At 48.9% G+C, this 16,935-nt stretch overlaps 1 long non-coding RNA gene across 2 annotated transcripts; it reads left to right on the forward strand.

Moving 5' to 3' along the window:
* Nucleotides 1–3,969: 3,969 nt before the first annotated feature.
* LOC144719170 (uncharacterized) lies at nucleotides 3,970–14,136 on the forward strand. Of its 2 annotated transcripts, XR_013585539.1 has the most exons (3): nucleotides 3,974–8,035; nucleotides 9,314–9,608; nucleotides 12,094–14,136. It is a non-coding gene; the product is annotated as an uncharacterized LOC144719170 (long non-coding RNA). The 2 variants fall into 2 exon arrangements; XR_013585538.1 differs by having other exon boundaries at nucleotides 3,970–9,608.
* The last annotated feature ends 2,799 nt before the right edge of the window (nucleotides 14,137–16,935 follow it).

Consider the following 16,935-nt stretch of genomic DNA (forward strand, 5'->3'; position numbering starts at 1 on the left):
GCAGCTGTGAGGACGCTATTAATTATTAATGCGCCTAAGTGCTACAAGTTTATGCAATTTGACTTTAATATTCACTAAATTGTTTTAAGTACTTATTAATGTTCACTAGTCCATGCAAAAAAATATCCATTGGGTGCTAAGGCTGCTTCTGTTGGCCATGATAAGGTTCGCGTTCTTTAAATGTATACACAGTCAGAGGTCAGTGGCACTTATACTACAAATTACAATGCGCCATAACTCATCAAATAAGTATTCAGCTCTCCGACACCGTGACATCTCGAAAGGTTGTAGATCCTCAAAGCTGATTTTTTTCTCTCACAAACACACGCATGGAACGCTCTTGACCTTTAAACGGTGTTGAAATATTCTGAGAAAAGTTACTTTTGTCAATGTGTGTCCATTGTTTTAGAATGTTTCACATTGTGTAAACACGGTAAAGGTCGCCTTACACACATCATCATCATAATAATAATACCGCTAAGGGTAGTAGCGCCCTTTACCCAGGAAAGTCTCTCCACTCAAGGCTTTAAAGGTGAGGCCTGCGTTGGAATGTTTGGCCAATTCGTATGAATGTTTGACAAGTGAGAGGAAACAGGAGTGCCCAGGGAAAACCCACGCACACATTTCAAGCTCCAGATGGATAGATTCAAGGATCCATTGCAGCGCTGCCATCTTCTAGGTCTCTGGCAGGGGCCCAACGCCTCCAACAGCTGGTATTCCCGGACAGCCTTCCATCCAACGACATCCAGGCCACAACCTGCCTCGCTTTAGAAAAATGTCACTTGGGCGCAAAGTGATTTGGTCGTAGGTGAGTCTTTATTTTTGTATGTGGACAGTTTCCCCTGTTTTTTTACATGTACGTTACATAATGTCTGCGTTTCACAGCAAAGTGCCTCAGGATGTTTGGTTGTTGCTGAACAGAATTTGTGATGGCGACGGAAATGATTCCACGCCGTGGCTTCGTGGAGCGTTTGAGACGAGTTTCGTCTAACCCTAGACTGAAAACTAATTTCCTTAGAACTGCATTTTGTGTTCAGATTGTTGTCCTTCCCCACACCTCCGTTTAGCACGGTTGGCTACGTACGGTGCGAGAGAAGTTCAACATACCGACATTCAAACGTTCGAGCTTTTTTGACTCACGTGGTCTCCGAGGCGCGTTCGGTTTGCTTCGCCACAGCTGCGGGCCTAGAGGCACAAGTCCCAGGGCTTTGCTGCGAGTCGCAGGAAAGGCCGTCGAACTCGAGTTCGATTACCGCTCACGGCCAAACACCAGTGACGATCATCTGAACCGGGTCCTGGGCTACGTACGATGCGAACGAAGTTCAACCACCAACGCAGACGCTTGCCGAGTTCGCCGCCGCCGTCGCCGCCGCGTGAATACCCGGCGCTGCTCGCTCGCCGACGTTCCATCGACCCGTCAGACGACGGCCGGCTGCCTTTTCCCGATAACATTGCAATGTCCCCCCTCGCTGTGGCGTCACCACGACTGGGAGCACACGGAGCCACACCCAGCAGCAGCAGCGGCGGCAGTAGCAGCAGCAGCGGCGGCGGCCACCGCAGTATCGGAGGCGAGGCGCCAAGCCCCAGAACCTCACGCGGGCGAAAGAATGCGGGGGGCGTTCTGGCTCGAACTCTCGCGGCTCCGCGTGCGAGTGTTCGCGTACAGCGGCGGCGCTGTGGTTGACGCACTGCGCGGGCATCAAACTCGGTGAACTGAGTTAGATCCCCAGCCACGGCTTCCAACGGAAGCGGTGAATATCTGAGCCGGTGCTCGGCCTCCCCTATGTCGACCTTGGTTATAAAGGAGTACCTGGTACGGTGTGTAAATGTCAGCACTGGGGAGACAAAGGCGGCCGGGCGTGGCGCTAGCCGCACCACTTCCGTCATCATTAGGTGCTCGCTAACAGCACTTGTCCCAACACTATGTTTAGGCATCATGCGTATCATTGCATTTGTGCGTGTATGAAAATATTATATATTAATAACTTTAAACGCTTCGTACATATACGTGGTGTGCAATGAAGCGAAGGGAGTGTCGGGGTCAAATATACCCCGTGACCTCACGTTGGGGAGGCCCTTATCCAGCAGTGGATTGGCACGACTTACAATCAGGGCAACGGTAATTGATTGTTTTTTGTTTAAGGAATTGATGAGGAGGGAGGGTGTCAGTGCTGGTTTAGATATTCAGGTATGTCTTAAAGAGGGGATACTTTCAATGACTGTGGGGTCCCTCTTTGAGTCTGTGGGTCATCGTGGGCGCACGGAGTAGCTGAGCCTCTCATTAACGAATCCCATCTGTGGCTGCTACGCCACTGGATCCTGGGTTCTGTCATGTTTAGATCGCACATGTACACGCCACGTGACATGCCACGTTACATGCCACGTGGCGTGTACATGTGAGCATGCTACGTGTGAGACGCATCGACTCGACATCAGCGGTGCGCTTCTTGTATCTACTTACAACACTGGGCATGTGTGGAAAAGTATCTTTGTAGCTCATCGGATTCCTCCAGTTTCAACGAATATTCTGATCCAGCGTCGGTACCAATCCACAAATGCCTCCGGTGCAACTCGAGTGAGTGGAGTTTTTATTTATTTTAAATAAAAACTTAAATGCTGATATATCAGACTGTGTCACTGAGTTCAAAATATATATTTTTAATCGTTAATCAGCCTGTGCGCCTTCCAGAATAAAGTTTCATAGGAGCATTGCTTTAAGGAGGCAAACTCTGGACGTCACTCTTGCTTTTAAAATAAAAACTCGACACATGCGCCCATAACTCTGCGTGGCCTATAAAGAAAAAATACATAGTAAAAGATTTAACAAAAAAGAAAAGAGGCGTTTCGGGCAATGAGCCCTTCGCAGCGCGTACATGGAGGCCACTCGAGTAGCCACGCGTGACTTGAACCAGCGAGTCCAGAATTTGCATATGAAATCGAAGCACTGCTTTGAAAATGTCCGACTGTTGTTGGCACGGACATGGCACTGAGAGAGAAAAAATTGGAAGTGGAAACATGCCCTCGTATTTTCATGGCATTCACTCCAGAGGTAATGCGTTACTTATAATGAGAAGTTACAGGAAGGGCCCTTCCGGGAATCGTAAGACTTGGGCGCAAGGCAAGATCACGGCCAATGCCGCTCATGCCAGTGCACCCAGCAGCCGCGTGCGGCCGCGGGCTCACTCGGCGTCTGCGCAGGGGACGCCTCCCGTCCGACGTCTGCACTTGCAGGAGCCCACCATCTGACTCAAGGTATTTCTCTTAATCGCCAACTCATGTGTTCACTGCAGTCGCCTACAGTTAGAAACGTTTCCGTTGGTCTTGAAATGCCATCAGAAAGTAAAACGTAAAATACAAATTACATGTCCTGCTCAAATGGGCACCGAGTTTGTGTTCATCCCCTGTTTATAACTCCGAGCCAGTGGTGGAAATTCCACATTCCTACGGCCGGATACGTCTCTCCGCAGGACGACCGCTGTTGACTTCCCCGCAAGGTGGCAGGAATTTAGTCGAACTCTGACGGACGGTGGGCCGACTCAACCCCCCCCCCCACCAGGAATTGGAACTCGCAACCTTCCGGTTGACATTCCGCTCCCGGCTTCGCCCGGCTGGCGTGCACCGCTGTTTGATTTGTACATGCGGCTCGGCCCTCCTGGCCACCCTGTTTGGATCCGACATACAATTGTTTATTGTGGACACATTTTTACACGAGGACAAGAAGGATGATGGGTGTTTGTAGTCACCCCCTCTCCTCTCCTAAATCACGGTCTCTGTGTTCTCAGTTCAACTCTCAGATCCCCAGAGGCCAGTGCTGAAGCCCAATCAAAGTGTGTGAGTTTATTGATGATGGTGATGCAGTTAACGCAAACCATATGCGTTAAAAATAATAATAATAATAATTCAAAGCCATTTTGGTATTTTTTTTCACCAGAAGCTGCCTTGTTTGACTAATTTGATATTGGCGCTGCTTATCAATGTTGCTATCTCAAGGAAGTGCCAGTCACGTGAGTCACTTGTAATTAATTAAAACTGGCCATGGCTGTATCCTGATTCCTCTTGAGGCCACAGCCAATGGTCCATTGTCCGCCGGATTCTTGTCAGAGGCTCTTCGCAAGGACATCTCGATTTTCTTTCAACCGCATATGCAAAGACGGCCGCGAGTAAACAGCACTTACCCAAAACGCTTGATTGCTTCGGTATGCTGAAGGGCATCTTTTGACAGATGGCATGTTTAAATAAGCGGACGACGTGCCTCCTTCCCACATCTATCCATCCACATGAGAAAAAAAACTTACACATCACATCAGCCACACAGCCTTTTTGGAGATTTTTTTTCAACAGCATCGGTTTCATATAAAGCAAACTCTAGACTGGATTTGACATTCAGTGTCTCATGAGCAGAGTCAGGCTTGCTAAAACAAATTCTAGTGAACTGTTAGATGTTTATAGGAAAGATGTGGGTCATGTTTCAAAGCAAAACTGTATCATGCACAACACAAAATAATCATTGCCATTGTTGTGTAGAGTATAAAGTAACAATTTAACAAACAGACATGACGCCTCCTCCAAAGTGCATCGTTGTTCTGTAAACTGCGTGTTTGCAGTCTCTGGTTTAAAACAAGTTCTCAAGCTGAATGCTGTTGGTTAACAAGCATTGGCCACACGTTCGTGTAATTATGCTAACAATAGTGGAGGTGCACGACCTGTACATGTGCGTGTGTGGGTGTGAGCCAGTCAGACTGTCTGGAGTGGTTGGGTTGACGCTTGGCACGCTGAATTCCACCCATAGTTGCGCATGTCAATGGAATTTGTTGTTTGTTTTTTTGGGGGGCGTGGGCTCCTCGCTGGATCAGTCGACTCTAAAACGAGAAGTTAGCCATGCACGTCGAGACCGTTCGAAGATCAGATCAAGATGTCCAGCACGACCAAAGCCGTTGATGCCACCGTCACCACCACCGTCATCGCCACCACCACCACCACCGCCACCACCACCACCGCCACCACCACCACCGTCACCACCACCGTCAAGGTGCTCTCTTTACCCTCTTCCGGACCCCGCAGCTGCTGCGCCCGAGACAACACAGAACGTCCAACGTCTGCCCTGATAGTCTCCCACCGTGGTCGCGGATCATTGCGGGGGAGATGCCAGGGTTTATCTGTGTCCCGGTCGAGGTGTCGTGCTTCCCTCTCTCCATCGAAGCCTTCGAACGCGCGAGGGATTCCTCCGGCGAAACGTGACGGACGCAGTCTTTTTTTCTTGATAAAATTTTTCTCGATGATGAGCACAGCCGTGGAATAACGAGTTCCAAACCTGTGCTCGAAATGACTTCGGTGGTCACGTACGTGGGCCGGTGTACGACTTACATTCTAGAGCTCCAAAAAAAATAAAGAAACGGTTAAATTATTGTCAGATGTTCTGAGAGATTTATTTGAGGGGCAGGTTTACAGTATCCTGTTGTTGTTCCCCACGGTAACCACGCCCGGGCATCGCCGGAACTCGTTTGTGACGTTAGCGCTTCGCAGAGTGTGGCCCCCTGCGAGAAGACGGCGATGGCTTCCACATGCCCACGAGGTGCTGGCCAATACCGGCGACCGCCCGAACGGTAGCGATCCGGACAATAAAGGCGCGTCTTATCCGGGCCTCAACAAGAGTTGCCTGCAGACATAAAAGCGCAGCATTGTATCTATTCACATCTGCAGTCAGGGCCCGGGTGTAGCGAGTCCTCCACTTGGGCGGGAGACGTTCGCGGCCACCGTGTTAGCAGTGGCAATCGGGAGAGTGACGAGGGGGTGACGGACCGCGGGTGAGCGAGTGACGGTGAGCGCTGCATCACCACTCACCTTGTGAAGTGCATGCTAACGCGAAGCTAAAGCCTTTCCACGTGACGGCCATAAATGTGGCTGAAAATGAACAAATAAGTCAAAATATTAAGTCAATTGCAACTCCACTGCACGTTATCACGTGACGCGTCTGGGCCGGCGCATTCATAAATACAAGCCCTTTAAATTGGGTTGTGAAACATTTTATCCACTCGAGACGATAATAATAATACGCCTGAATGTTACCATCCCTGAATAGCGAGGTCACGAGTGCCACGGTCGAGCTTGGAGCCGAGTTGTCAGCTGCACTCACGCCTTCCTCGCCACCCGATTGGCACGGCGGGCTACGTACGGTGCGAAATAAGTTCAACGTTCGTACAGCTGTGCCCACGTGGAGTCGACGTGTTATTCAAATACCGGATTTTTTTAAAAGACGGAAATGTAAAAAAAAATCAGACCTTTAAGGAGCTGGCACACGCAAAAAATAAATCACTGCCGCCTCAACGTTTGGAAACAGAAAAATAATAATTTTCAATTGCATCGGTGGGAATGCGAGCTCTAAGGGATTATTAAACAAAGGCGGCGTTTCACCCTCGGTCTAATTAGCCACAGCTTTTGCCAACAGTTACAGCCACATTGAGCGAGGATACAGCGTGCGCCACGTTCGGGAGCCGCCTCTGTTGCTGCAGGTGCGATGCTGTCACTGGCGCCGAACGCTACGGAATGTGCAGGTGAGCAGTGGAGGCGCGGTGAGCGGCGGCGGTCAACTGGGTCCTGGGACTCCCCTAGGTCGACTCGGCCTCAAATTGGTGTCGGGCGCAGTGTGTGGACGTCGACTTTGGGGGGAGACCAAAGCGGGCCGTCTGCTCGTGGAGCTGGCCACGCCACCGTTTCCCGCATTCATAGCCGCGGTCGAGAACTTGAACTCCGGTGATCGGAGTTCAATTCGCGACCACGGCTGTCATCGGTGGTTTCTGAAACCCGCAGTGGAAATCCGCTCTCCGCCCAACTTCACCAACGCGCACTGACCAGCGCGATGACGCGTGGACAAACGACCTCCGTGATTGACACCCGCACGGGGAGGCCCTCATTCAGCAGTGGCTTGACAAAGCGACGTCATCACGATTGTTATCGTCGTCATCATCTAATATCTGCTATTATGAATAATGTGTTTGTGACTTGGATGTGTAATGTTCACCGCATATCTGATCTTCATGTCAGAGTGCATGTGTATCTGCCTAACTGCACGGGTAATGCCCTGCACACACGGGGGTTGCTCGTGTGGCCTGCGCGTGCGTGCTTGTGCGTGTGCGTGCGTCTTGGGCTCTACACTGGGTCGACCGTGTATTTATACTTTAACTTCTCACATAAACACATCTTTCAGCTGCAAAGAGAAAATGCGTACACCATACCCCAGCTCGCCGTAAAAATGACATATTCGGCAGAGAATGTAAGCCTCTCCGACAGGACTCAGGTGAACTCTGTGAGCAGCTTAAGAACTTCCATAAAAGGGAATGCAGAGCTACTGCTGCTGCTGCTGCTGCATACTTCACCATTATTTGCCATCGTCTTTGTCAGCCTCGGCTCCAGGACTGCAAGCCAAGTCCTCTGTGAAATCTGCACTTTAACCCGGAGATGTATACTTTTTTTTAACAAAAGGTGTAGCCCTAGAATTTCTCTCTGACGCCACCGATGGCGACAGGGCCGCCACTAGAGGCCGCTCTACAGAGCCCCTCTACGGCAGTGCCTCCCAGCCTGCGATCCCAAGGACCATGGGAAGCGGGGCTGCGGGACTGTTGCAGATACGACGATTCGTTTTGATTTGGAAATATACGTGGTGTTGATATGTTTTCGGTACACAGTGGTCTGAAAATAATTGTTGAGGCTGGAGGGTGGGACTGTGGATCCAGTGAGGCTGGCAACCATTGCTCTAAGAGGGTGTTTTGGCCGAAACCAAAGACCCTCTAGGGCTCTTGTATAGGGCAATTGGTTGATTATTATTGCACGCTGGTCAGGTGGGAATACTCACCGACGAATGCCAATTATAACGCAGAAAGATGGGAGTTGTATTTAAAACCAAGTGACAATCCTCGCCACCCCCCTCCCTCTCCAGGGCGGCCTGTGTCATCGGAAATGCAGTACAACGGATGCAATACAAGAGCATTCAAATATAACAGAACGATAAGACAACGTCATGCAATGTAAAGGTCAAGAGGTACAAATCCATAGTTTTGGTTTAAGTGGTGTAATTTATATCGGTCAAGATCGTGTGTATTCATATTTTATAGAAGTAAATGGAATCGCTCATTACAAACTGAATGGGAATTGTTTTATAATTATATTGTAGGTCTTGATTTGAAGCTTTCGTGACTGCAGGAATCCATACTCTTTGGTTATTTCGCTAAAGTTACGTAGGTATAAAATAAAATAAATCACGACGTAGCTTTCCCACCTGATGATGGACGCTTGTGTTGCGCCCGAAACGTCGTGATTTATTTTATTTTATACCTCCGTGACTTTACCGAAAGAACCAAAGAGTATATTTTGTATGTGTCACGTAGTTCCATGTGAATAGCACCGTGAATGAAATTGGAATGATGAGATGTAGCACTGATTTTCCCAAGGTGATTGTGGGTCACATGCCTTCTTCTTACAGCATATTGGAAAGGAATAAGCAGAAACGTACTGTGAATGCGTAGCTTGAATATGAGAGCAAGAAACACATGTACGCATTGACTGCTGACGTGAACACATTTTTAAATAATTCCCTGACTCGTATTAAATCCATTGGGAAAAGTCTAATGCAGAGCTGGAATTTAACAAAATCGGATAAATATTTCTGGGGAAATAGCCATCATACCAGGGCCTAAATCTCATTAATTAAATTCAAACCATGAGCATTTTTCGCGCCATGGATAACTTTCACCCTTTGATTTTGTTTAATTTCCTTCGAGGTGTTTTATAGCTGAAGGCACACATAACACAATTGTCCGTTTGTTCCTGGGAAATTATGTTGGCATGTGGATCAATTTTGTTCTGTCCTGCAATCGCTATTACCCAGGAAGAGCCGGTGCTGAAGCAGCACTTGCTAGGCCAGGTGGGTCCAATTGTGGCAACTGAAGAATGAACGTCCTCTGGCATTCCCACTGCAGCTCGAATGGCCCCGCGTGGCAGAGGCATTTCGGAATTTCGTGTTGATGCCCCGAACACGATTGCGCGGATTCCACCACTGACTGTGGGTCTGTTACGCCTTGACCTCTGGTGCTCAGAAATTATTTCGCATATTGTAAAAATAATACAATCACAGTTATCAACCAGCCGCTGATCGTTGACTGTTAATGATACAATACTGACATTTTGAAATAACGAATTATATATGAGAAGGTGTAAATAGTATCACGGGAAAACAGGTTGCACAAATACAACTGTCGCTATTTAATAAATTCTCCTCTGCACTTCTATAAACGTTGCTTGTTTTTCTTTCTTCCCAAAGCGAAGACGCGTGTTGGACGTGACGTGACATTTTCAAAACAACTCGCCGCACACCGCGTGCTCATTGCACGCAGCTGGAACGAGCTCTGCTCGACCTCGCATCTTCAAAGTTGCTGCATTCAGACAACATCAGCACGGCGCTGCCTGGGACTCGTTGATTCCGGATAAGCGGTGTGCCACGTGGCCATGCGGGCGGCACGGGGGACGGCGTCACGGCGCGCGTGCCCTCCCGCTCACCCGGCCGCACTCCACGCGATGTGACCGTCCGCGGCATCGTGCAGAATGCAAGTTACAAGGTGAATCAGCAGACGCTCTACGCCTCCTTCACGCAGCTGTGCCGCCACATACCCACTATTATTATTTTGTACACATCCCGACGGCCACACCCACCTCCGGGTAGGATCTTTTTCTCAGTAACATTGATTCAATGTAAACTCTGCACTGGTTTCGATATTGAGTGTCTCGTCTGCAGATTCAGGCTTGCTCGAGCCATATCGAACATCTGGTAGTTCACTGGCATTGTTTTAAGCAGGCCCGACTCTGCTTATGGGATGCTTATTGTCAAAACCGGTTCAAAGTTTTTGTTGTATTGAATCAATGCCGCTGGAATGATGCAGACTTGGTAAACAATCGCATCAGGCAGGCTTCTCCCCGGGTTGGGTCCCACATAACATCAGAATCAGTATTAATACTGCAGGACAAATCCGATGAGCTATCGAGTGTTTCTTTACAGATGTCCAGTAGGGGCGGATCAGAACGTTACAACAACAAACACTGCGTAAATTTCTTCATGAAATATAGTTACGACGGCTTAGGCTGATTTAGATTGTCAAAAGAGCTAAGCCTCTTTGTTCAGATATAGAGTCATAGGATGACTTTCGGTGCAATTTCATCAAGTCAGATATGCAATTAAACCAACCACTCGTGCCTCAGCAACGGCATGAGCTCATTGCAATCCACTGCCATGAGCTACGGTCGACACAACTTCGCAACTAGTCAGCCCACACAACCGAACTCATTCTCCTCTATCGTGAATGAGATCATTGCTCCATGGCGATGAGTGCACTGCACTCTCAACTCGCCAATGCCAAGATAGATTACCATCCATGGTGAACATCAGTAGGGACAAATATTAAAACACAAATTTTTTACTTGCATAGTAAAGTAATTGTATTTTTTTATTTGCTACACAGCTACGACAAATCGCTAACCTTAAACACCGAGTCGTTCGTAAAAGTTGAAGGCAGTATAGTACTATAGTAATAGAGCAAGTGCAGAATCACTGAACCGGAATTGATAGCTTGAAAGCATTTAGCGCGGGGCCCTTGAAAGTGCTGGGCCCGTAGCTACTACACGTGTAGCTACTACATATGTAGCTAATACACATGTAGCTACTACATATGTAGCTACTACATATGTAGCGACTTGTGCTACCGGGATAATCCGGCACTGCCAACCCGCACTGTCCACTGCGGTGAAACGTCGTCAAGCGACCTTCGTGACCTATTTGGGACTTTTTTTCGAGTATCAAAAAAAATAGGTTTTAACCTTTCTGGCAAAAAAAGAAACCCACAGGTGTTAAGATGTTCAATAACCAAATAGGTACCTCATAATAATTCATAATCAAGGGTTTTGGGTTCGCTCGCGATGTTGCCAATTCGGAGAGGCGGTAATGTCCTCAGCAAAGGAAACGTTTTATGTGGCAACTTTGTTTTCGTACGACGAACCATGTGCGATATACAGAGCGTGACACTTTACACGGCCAGATATACCGTGTGAAATAAATAAACGTGTCCCCACAGTGTCTGTGGCACTGTATTGTGAGTGAGTGGAACTTTCCGGAGCCAGAATTGATAATAGTGAATTCAACTTGTAATGATTGGCCTCGTAGAGTGTCTGTTCATGGGGATATAGATTCCAGTCAACTGGTGTCACTAATTTGGTATATCACGTTAATGTTTAAGAAAGTAAAAACATATGTAGGCACACATTTTTTTGTCAAAACTATATTTTAAAATTTTTATAATAACATTTCATTATTCCTCATTGGAAGCTATCGTTACTGCAGGAATCTATACTTTTTGGTTCTTTCGGTAAATTCACGTAGGTATAAAATAAAATAAATCACGACGTTTCGGGCGCAACACAAGCGTCCGTCATCACCTACAAGCGTCCGTCATCACCTGATTTATTTTATTTTGTACCTACGCGACCTCACCGAAAGAACCAAAGAGTATGCATTTCGTTATATCTGCGCTCTATTTGTTACGGTGCATTTCTCTTTGGGGGTTTCTTGTCGCTGTCTTGCTTACACATTCGAATTCGTTGATTCGCTGGCGCTAACCTAACGTCCGGTCTCCCCAGAAAGAGACTCCTCTTCTCAATGGCCCATTATCAAATACAAGTCACCGGCCTATTTAAACACATTACACGCGGCCCGTGCAATGGATCCATCTGCATTTAAATCGACCGAATCCAGGACAATGGACAAGAGGAGGAGGAGGGAGGAGATGAGCTGACATCGCGTGCACTCTCTAATTGGACCTCCACTGTGAAGAGCTGTTGTGGGTAAACATCAAAATCAGCGACTCTGCCTGACTCACGTTAGCCATGAATCGAACACGCACTCCCGCAATCATCTAGTCAATAAACACGGAGCCATTCAAAGTGCCTCCTGAGAACGGATGGCACCGTCTCGCCCGGTGTTGACAAACGGGGGGTGGGATTCGTATCGTCGTGACTCACAAAGACACGGCCTGTCCCGCGTGCTCGTTTTTGCAGCAGGACCGTTTCCCACCACACTTGCTGTCTGCTGCGGCGACACCAGCTGGGCCCACCTGCTGCACAGAAGGCCGCAGGGGCGCCTCGGGCAAGTTTCGTGAATGGCTCTCCGACTTTTCCTTCTGACCACGGCACCATCCTCATCTGTGTACGTTCAGAGCTCGCATTCCTCTACCCAGTCCGGTCAGAGTAATTCAATCATCTCGGTTGAATGTTGATTTCTTTAGAACTGATTTTTGTATTTAGTTTGATGCCCCCCCCCCCCCCCGAACCTCCGATTAGCGCAGTTGGCTACGTACGGTACGAACGAAGTTCAACATAATACACAGTGTGGCTTCCTGGGTGAACAACTAGTAATACTTGTTATTATTGTGATACTTTGTTGGCGAAGTGGCTTTGTCCACCCTTTGTCCCACAAACCACTGGCTTTGCTTGGTAGCACACAACGCGCGTGATCAACATTGTGGGGGAATTTAAGCAACAAAATAAATCATCAGACGTTCCACCTCCTCCACGTGTCTGTCCCTCCACCGACGGCCCACAACGCCCCTCCCTCATTTCGTCACAATGGACGAGGAGCGAGCGGCGCATCGTCCCAGAGGCCTACGCAGTGGGGCTGTTTTCACTTTGGTCATCTCCACCTACGCTGTCAATTCTCCGACGTCCTCTTGCCTCCCCTCTCACATAAACTTTTTTCTGAAGCGCAGTCTCAAAGCCATCGCGTCAGCGCCCGCAAACGCGTCCACACCGAAAGCGAACCGCAGGTCGCCGTCGACGGTGTTTTTTTTCTTTCTGTGAAGATACGAAATCTCGTGTCGGTGCAGCCAGACGCAGGCAGGAGCTGCCCGCATGGCACTGAAGGGCACACGAACCGGAGTGCTACTGTTTCTGTTGACAGCCGCCGAGATGAAAGGGTTTCTCGTGGCTCTGGTGGCTTCCGAGTCTCGCACTAGGCTACGTTAATGACCGTATAACAACATTCATGATGCCTCCTACCCAATTCGCGTCTTCACAAAACATGTTTTTGGTACATTTTTTGTACATGACCCGTTGGCCTTCTGGGAAGTGCATTTCATGAGCAGTATTGGTTCAAATGCAAGAGCATTCAGAACCGGTTTCGACACTCGGTATGTTGTCAGCGGTCAGGCTTGCTTGACCGTTTACAACAGCTTCCTGGTCAACTGTCCCGATGTTTATCGGCACGGACCATTTCTGTACGTAATGTTCTAATTACCGATTTGTTTTATGTAATGCGGACTGCTCGATAACAGTCGTTGCACCTGTGGCAAACAAAGCTGAACAATTTCCTTTGCAGGCGAATTTCCTGGGAATGTAAAGAGGTTGTCAAACAGAACCACGCCCCTTGTCCTCTGTGCATCCTATTGTTGATTTTAAGCCAAGGAGCGACTTGTAAAACCTATTTTATTAAGCAACGATTTTGTCGAAGCCTTTTAAAGCAGGCATGAAACTGTAAAAGGGATAATAAATAATGTTGGACCTGCGCCAGTGTTTGACAAGTTGACGACAACCTGTCGACACGTGTTTGTGTTTGTCGTGGATGACATCTCGCTGTGAGTGTGGACGTATTTGCGCCGCGCTGGCAGCTCACGCCGCTTACTGCAGGTGCGTTCGAGGTGTGCACTCGCCAGCTGGGCTCGTGAGTCTGACCATCGCCACCACCGTCCCTTGTAGCCACGACGTGTCCTGCCAAAGCCCCCCTTGGATGATGCCACGTATAATAGTGAATTAGGTCGTGGGGAGTTTGCGTGCGTCTCTCTGCATGTTCGCGTGGATTTTTCTCCGGGTCATCTGGTTTTTCCCTCCATATTTAGAAACGTTCGTTGAGAGTATTTGGCTGCTATAAAAGTCCACGCGATAAGCTTCTTCGTCGAGCTCACGTGTGGCCAGGTCGCTTCTGAAAAAGAGCTGTGCAGCTCAGTGGTCCTTGTCCGGCAAAACTACAAATAGTTTTGCTTAGAGTTGATTTTACTTTAAATTATGGATGAAACGCGCGTGGAGCACAATAAAGTTGTACCAAACACACGCACGGTGCTGCTGTGGGGCTTTGCAAAACCAGGCAGGCACAGGACCGTGCAGTGCTGCGCGGAGTCGCACCCGAGGCTCCCATTGCAGAGGTGGATGGAGTGGGGGCGACTTGCGTGCGAGATGCTTTGGGGCTGCCTCTTCTGTCAGCCGTGGGTCCGGAACGCGGGCCCCTGTTTCACGATGAGCTAAACATTTCCACGAATGTAATCTCGCCAGCTGGGGCACTCAGCAGGACCCCTCGCGATTTATCGCTCTGCAACGCGCTGCTTGTTAAAGGGGTTCACTGTGCCGAATACTTTTTCTCCCTTTCGTCTGCCAAGCCATTAAAGTAACGCCGCGCATTCTTCCCTAAGGCAGATGACAATGTTCTTGCCGATTTTCGCCAGTGCATTTTTGCCACAAAAATGCAATTTAATTGCGTAACATTCGTGTGCAGGCGTGTGCCCGTGCGTGTGAGAATACACGTATACGGTACTGTGTGTGTGTATCGCATAGGGGTTTGGGCATTTTTTTTATTTCGCATTCAAAGCTCCACACAAGATTTTGAAAATCCTTTGCTGCATTCGCCATGTCTACAGCGTCTGTTATTCCCTGTTGGTCTCCCATCCAATTGCTAAACAGGCAGAACTCGGCTTAGCTTCCAAGATCTGATGATTTGCGCGCATTCAATGTGATTTGGTCCAACGTGCTCATGTTGTAAAGTTATGTCGTGAATAGGCTTATCGGAGAATTTACACTACGCCCTTATCATCCTGGGTAGTTCGATTCTTGGCCATTGGCAATTAACATCTGACCTCCGGCAGGATCTCCCCCAGATTAGCTTGACAAGAAAACTGGAATACAGAACACGAAATAATCGTGAGGGTTCATTTCGTTTTGGGAACTCGAACGGGGACGTGCGTTTCCAACAGTTCATTTTTAGGAAAGGAGAGAAGCCCTCTCGTGGCTATCAGACCCCAACGTTGACATTTAGCTCCGAACCTCGGGTAAGACCTCAATCCACACGGTGGTGGCGATGGTGATGCGGCGATGGTGATGTGGTGGTGGTGATGATGTGTTATTGTCTGAGCGGACTTTGAAGGTCCGGTCCTGGGTCGCCTTTACAACAATCGCGAGGGAATCAATGAGCAGGAAGGAAGCGGTGGCCGTGTCAGAGGCTCCGGTCGGGATGACCTCAACCGATGTCTTAGGACCAGAGGGGGATCCGGGGGAGGCAATGGGAGAGAATGACCCCCCCGCGCACCCCCCCAACCCCCCCCCCCACTCACCGTCCCCCCCACCCACCGTCCCTCCAACCACCGCCCCCCCCCACTCACCGCCCCCCCCCACCCACCGCCCCCCCCCCACTCGCCCCCCCCCCCACTCACCGCCCCCACACCCTTTGAGACCCTCAATATTGATATAACAGTAGTATTTATGAAAGTGTTTTTTTCCCCATCCTATTGATGTTTTAATAATTTTCTCTAAAATAAATAAGAAAGTACATACAAAAAAAGCCATATTTGCCAGAGAAAACGCATTGAATGTTTGTTTACGTGAACGCAGGGCCCAGTTTGAAAGGCTTGGGTTTTGGACGGCTCCTTTCCTTCGCGACTCCGTCGATATAAAAACAACGAAATAAATGCAACAAACTTCTTCGCACATATCTTACAAGGAATTGTGGCTCATTATCATAGCTCACTTAAAGTTTTCATAATGTTTTCATAATTATTTAAATTGGTCCCAAATGGGAGAATGAAGGGACATTAGACATTCATAATTGGTCAATTTAAGCGCGCAGTCATGGATAATAAATCTTTTACGAACTTATTTTTTACTTAATAATTAAAAACAGTTGCTTCAAGGGAGAGCTGTGCTTAATGAAGACTATACAAGACCGAACACTGGCACGTCCGTGTGTTCGCAGTCGTTCGTATCAATACGGCGTTACTGTAAACGAATGCCACTGAGAGACGTAATCAGTCATCGGGTCCCAGCTGTAGCTGGGAGGCGGCCCCCACGGGGTGGGCAGCCGCTCTGCAGCTCTCAAACCCTCAGGCCCAAAGCCAAAGAAGCCTCTTAGTGAGGAAGATGGGGGGGGGGGGGTCAGTCGGGGGGCCGTCTCGTGACAATTCAGCAGGTGGCTCGACAAACGCTCCACGATGAACTGGAGAAGGGAAAAAAATGCGTTCGGAGCTTCAAATCCCTGCGTGCTGCCTCGCGACTGTGGGTCACACACAGAGAGAGAGAGCGAGAATATACCGAGGGCACATCCGGAGCCAATATCTTCCGAAGTGATTTCCTGCTCAAATGAGCATTGAGCATTGCGGCTCAAAGGAGCTTGCGATGACGGCGGCGGCGCGTGCCGCGGCTGGACGAAGTTGACCTCTGGCTCGTTACACCGCAGAGGATGAAAGGTCAATCGCACAGAGGGTGGACGCACAAGAGGTCGCCGAGCTCCCCTGCTCCACCACGCAGCGCTCTGTGTCGACCACCACCACCACCACTGTGTGGGTTTCTTGCTCAAGTTGCCCCGCCAGAGTTACCCCGCTACAATTACCCCGCTACAGTTACCCCGCTAGAGTTACCCCGCTAAGTTACCCCGCTAAGTTACCCCGCTACAGTTACCCCGCTACAGTTACCCCGCTAGAGTTACCCCGATACAGTTACCCCGCTAAGTTACCCCGCTACAGTTACCCCGCTACAGTTACCCGCTATAGTTACCCCGCTACAGTTACCCCCGCCAGAGTTATCCCCGCTCGGCAGTGCAGGGATACGGTACTGTTTGTGTAAATATGTAAATTGAACTTTGAACCA

The sequence above is a fragment of the Lampetra planeri genome, chromosome 5, assembly GCF_965212315.1.
Source record: "Lampetra planeri chromosome 5, kcLamPlan1.2.h2, whole genome shotgun sequence".
Classification (NCBI taxonomy): domain Eukaryota; kingdom Metazoa; phylum Chordata; class Hyperoartia; order Petromyzontiformes; family Petromyzontidae; genus Lampetra; species Lampetra planeri.